Source organism: Zeus faber (genome assembly GCF_960531495.2).
Source record: "Zeus faber genome assembly, chromosome: 13".
Classification (NCBI taxonomy): Eukaryota; Metazoa; Chordata; class Actinopteri; order Zeiformes; family Zeidae; genus Zeus; species Zeus faber.
Genome location: NC_137198.1, coordinates 7,738,823 through 7,744,604, shown reverse-complemented (window position 1 = coordinate 7,744,604; position 5,782 = coordinate 7,738,823).

The following is a 5,782-nucleotide window of genomic DNA, read 5'->3' as shown; positions in this document are numbered from 1 at the left end:
TGAAACATCGAATGTTTTCATCCAAGGCGTTGCACTATTTGAGGCTTTTCTGCAGCAGAGAGATCCTTTATCTTTCCCATGTTGCTTGAAACCTGTGGAATGTCCTTCTGAAGTAGTTTTCCTTTAATTGGGCTCACCTGGCAAATCAATTATCACAGGTGTCTGAGATTGATTTCAGTGATCCAAAGAGCCCTGAGACACAATACCATCCATGAGCTTAATTTAAATACAAAAAATATAATGTTTATGACACTTAAATCCAATTTGCAAAATAATTTGGAACGCGGTCTATGTGTCGACGGCATTGATCGGAGAAATGCCCGCGATACATTTTGTTAGTTTGCCACGTAGTCGGCGCTCGGATACAGTGAAATCTAATGAAGTCATTATTCATTACATGTCAATTCACATTCATTCAAATTACAGGCGTCATGATAATCAAAGGCGCGGTCCCGCGTGACGCTGCCGGGAGCCCTCCTCCGGGGCCCCCGCTGGGTTTATCCCCTGCAAGCCAGAGTCGTTTTTCTGCTCCGACCGCGCCGCAGCTCCGCAGACTGACTGATAATGGACGATCTGAATCATCTTTATACATAAGGAATGATGGAACGTAGCTCCGAGGCGATGGATCGCCGCCGCAGGGCTCTTCAAATCAGGCTGATGTATCTATGCCACATGTGGGCCGGCTGAATCTTTCTTTATTATTTTTATCCTCCCTCTCTCTCTCTCTCTCTCTCTCTCTCTCTCTCTCTCTCTCTCTCTCTCTCTCTCTCTCTCTCTCCCTCTCTCATGCTCTCGCTCTTCTCCTTTCACGACCTGCAGTTTCCAGCTATTCATCTGCAATAAGACGGAATATTGCTACACAATGACAGCGAATGTTCCAAGTGCTTGTCTGGCTCAGATTCACTGATATATATATATATATATATATATATATATATATATATATATATATATATATATATATATATATATATATACACAGTATATGTACTGTATGGTAATTTGTAATACCTCATTGTTGTTGTTGTTGATATGCGGCTACATCTCCCACTCTCTTCAATAGAAAATGAGCCACAGTGGCTCCATGAAACCGTTGGTGCCTGAGCTGGAAGCGCTGGAAGTACCGATGGAAACGCTTTTGTCGACGGTGGAAAATACGCCGCCAAAAATCCCAAATACCAATTCCCAGGTGCCTGTCGGTTTTTACTTTGCTACTCGTTCAAGCGAGAGAAAGGGGTGTAAAAAGATAAAATTCATTCTCTGTGACATTCTCGCCACACCCTTGTTTGTCTCCAGTCACAGTTTTGGCATCTCAAACTCGGCCTCTGCCGGGCGTGCCGATCTGATTTGCATGGAGTTTCATCTGATTTCAGTCTGCATCGGATCAGCCCGGGGCAGCAAACCGATTAGAGGGTGATCGGCATTTACTTTTGCGCCGCCCCGCGCTCGGTGTGAGACGGGGCAGTCCCAGCCGCGGAAAATGGCTCTTTCAGGGGTCTTGTCGTCACTTCGCCACGCGGTCCCCCCACCACGCCCCTGCCTTCTCTTTCTGTGCTCAGTGTAGGTCAAACTATGGTTTCAAAGGAAAACACCGGTCCTTTTCTTTTTTTTTCTTTTTCAACCTTAGCCGAAGAGAAGCAGAGGTCGTGGGTTCTTTCTGGGAGTTTTTTTTTGCGGTGCAAGCCCCCGAGGCGGCGGCGGATGGTCCAAATGTCCTCACTTCACGGTGAGGGACAGACTTCCAACAGTGGCGGTGGAGAAAGGAGCATGCATGCGACCAGGAGGTCGCATGCATGCTCCTTTCTGCAACTGTTGTTTCCCTCTGTTTTTGTTCAGTTTCTGGCAACTCACTCCGGAAACAAGTGCCGTGGAATCACTCCGCGCCCCCCGAGTGACACTGAATGACACATGCAGCAGAAAAACAAGGTTGTTATTGAGCACTCTGACGGCGGAGCTCTGGGACTCGTTCCCCGGCGCTTCTCAGGTCATTTAGAGCGTGCCTCCTCTGCGGATTTCTCTCCTCGCCGACAACGAGAGAGAGGAAGCCCGGGTGGCTCGATCGCCGATCCGAGGGGCCGCGCTTGGAGGTCCCGTGAAGCTCTGGCCGTGGTTCGAGCGCGCAGGCGCCGGGGTTTTCTGTCGCTAATAACCCGGCGAGTTTTCCTTCTGGTGGAACCGGCTGCATCCTTCTTGGGCGGAACATTGACAGTTGAGCTTATCACGATCGGTCACCACCACCCTGGAGCTCCGAGGGATGAAGAGGTCTTATTAGGGGTGTGTGTGTGTGTGTGTGTGTGTGTGTGTGTGTGTGTGTGTGTGTGTGTGTGTCTGTGTGTCTGTGTGTGTGTGTGTGTGTGTGTGTGTGTGTGTGGGTGTGTGTGTCCGTGCGTGCGGCCGGCGGTGTTTTTTGGGGTTGGGTTGAGGACAGTTATTGGCGGCAACAGAAGGACAGAACACCCCCCAGGTAAAAGAGGATGTACCATTCCCCTCTGATTGATTTTCACTTTCAAGACCATTCCTCATATCTGGGGGCCCTACCCGACTCACGGTAAATTTTGTTCAATTTCACGGGCCCAGATTTTCAAAAATAACGGGTTTCACGGATTCTAACCGGAAAACACGACATTTCACAGCAGTGATTCAATTCAAGTTTTCGAGCGCAAACAGTCAGGGCAAAGAGTCCTCATCACATGCAGCAACGCTCCATCTGGTCCAGCACAAATCACACAAAATCTGATCTTCTCAATTCGAAATTGGGCCATTTTCATATGTGGTCCTAAATCGGATACGGGTCTGATTTTTTCTGCAATGCGACCTCAGTCTGAACAGTCAAATGGCAGTTGGTGCGACTTTTACATCGCTCTTGAGCCGGGGCTCCCAACCGTTTAATTATCACGGACCGGACTGCAGCGCACAAAATGTTCACGGACCGGGAAAGCAAAAGCAAAAAAATAAAGTACCCCTGGGTTTTCTGTGAATAAACTCGGGATTCCGCCCCCGACTTCGGGACCGGCGAGCAGAGCGGGGTGCACCGCAGCCGCCCCCGCAGCCGCGCCCCCGGGGAGGGTAAATAAATTCTAGGTAAATAGATAAATAGACTGACCCAGCGAGGGGGCACCCATTTAATGTTACGACCCCGCTTGTTAGGAGAAAGGAAAGCAACATAAAACCTGTTTTAATTTGTCAAAGGAAAGTTATTTATTTTCAAGGAACTTCGATGGTTTAATACAAACACACAAGGGGCAACTACAAAGGAAAACGGGGTTTAAGTCAACAACGAAATAATCAAATAGACTCTAATTCTCACCTGGCCAAAACCCAAACCAGTCAAAACAGCACCGCTCCACCTAGTGTGTCGCACCAAGAAAACACCTGCTTGTGTGCTGTCAGTGCTGAACGGAGCCTATACCTGGCCCAGTCCCCAGGTAGTTAGAATAGTGTGTGTGTGTGTGTGTGTGTGTGTGTGTGTGTGTGTGTGTGTGTGTGTGTGTGTGTGTGTGTGTGTGTGTGTGTGTGTGTGTGTGTGTGTGTGTGTGTGTGTGTGTGTGTGTGTGTGTGTGCGTGCGTGTGTCCTCTGAGGGAGCGATCGGTCCGCGATTCCGGCACATTGTGTTTTTATAGTGTGTGATTGTGATGAAATGTTCTTATTTAACGGACCAAAAAAAAAAAAAGCAGCACCGTGCCCCCTCTCTGGATTTCAAGATTTCATCCACAAGCCGCCCGACAACCAGCGGGCGGTGCATTTTGATGCATTGTTCACTTCCGTACGACAGCGTGCTGCGTGTGATGCCTTTGATATTGTCCTTCTGCGCACACAGGTCGGTTGGGGACCGTGACCCGTTCACACTGGAACCTGAGATGGGACACATTTAAAGAAAAACAATGTGAACAGCCAAACCAAAAAAATCGATTCTTAGCCAAAAATCCAAAATTGAGCAGCGAGTCTCGTAGTGAGAACGTAGCCACAGGTGCGTGGACAGGACCCCTCCTCGTATCCAGGGCAATGAAAACTGTTGCAGACGCTGTGTGTTGTCGTCGCTGAGGACGTTTTTCTGAGGATTTTCTGCTGCTGATTCCACTCTGCCGCCATGGAAACACAAACCGTGCGGTCAACACGGCTCGGCTCGGCGGCACTTTACCACCTCGCTTTTGTTTCTTTGGGCAAATTGTCAATTGCGTCGAAGGAGGCAGATTTCACGGTCCGTGACGCGGTTTTTCGCAGTGGTGAATTTGGAAGGGTGCAAGTCAAAGGAGCACACACACACACACTGTTTCACTGTTTCTTGCTGCACACACACACACACACACACACACACACACACACACACACACACACACACCCACACACACACACACACACACACGCACGCACACATGCACACACACACACACACACACACACACACACACACACACACACACCCACACACTAACACACACACACACACACACACACACACACCCACACACACACACACACACGCACGCACACATGCACACACACACACACACACACACACACACACACACACACCCACACACTAACACACACACACACACACACACACACACACACACACACACACACACACACACACGCAAACGCGCGTGCAAGCGCGCTAAGAAGTAAATGCGTACGCACAACCTTGCTGACAGCAGAGGATTAAACAGCCTTGGTTGGTCACAAATTGGGTTGTGTGTGCTTTTCTGCATGTGTGTGTTCCTGTGTGTGAGGTTTTGTGCTATTAGTGCTTCTTTACACACTAAAGAAAAAGGAACTTGATTAGAAGCCGAATATGTTTTTTCATCCTGTGTGTATGTGTGTGTGTGTGTGTGTGTGTGTGTGTGTGTGTGTGTGTGTGTGTGTGTGTGTGTGTGTGTGTGTGGAATGGAGGGTTTTCAAAGCTCTGAGCTTTTTGCAGTCTCCTTGCTTTAGCATGTGTACCACCAGTGACCTCAATTAGCTTAGCGTCTGACAGGAACACACACACACACACACACATACACACAGCGGGACACGCATACACACTCACACACAGCGGGACACGCATACACGCTCTCACACATACACACACACACACACACACACACACACACACACACACACACACACACACACACACACACACACACACACACACACACACACACGCTGAGATATAAGGGAGAGTGACATAGAGAGAGAGGGACTGGGCAGAAGGGGGGTTGGTAATAGGGGAGAAGATTTGACCATTTTGACTGCTGCTGAAACACGTTTGAGTCTTCGTCTATTTCATCATTCGCGATAAACTCCAAGCTGTGGCGCGTTTCGCCTGCTGGCTGCAGAGAGAGGGTGAGAGAGAGAGAGAGAGAGAGAGAGAGAGAAAAACACTGAGTTACACCAGAAAATAACAGTAGAGAAGTGTGTGTGTGTGTGCGTGTGCGTGTGCGTGTGCGTGTGCGTGCGCGGTGCGGCTCTAATCCAAAATGTGTGGGAAAGTAAAGAGTGGGTTGCAAAGAAAACATAGAAAGAGGATTGAAAGACGGAAATACTGGAAGAATGAAGGAAAAAAAGACATCTCTGTCTGTCTGGACAAAGAGGTTGAATCACTGAATGAACAGAAGAATGAATGAATGAAAATGACGAACAGCTCACATGTGACGAGAAAATGAAATTTGGTTTGAGATTCTCAAAGTTGTCGATCCAGAATCAAGAATCTGATGAGTGAACGAGGGAATAAATGAATGAATGCGTGAGTGACATGGGGGAGCCATGACAATGTGAATAAAATACATTCAAAGA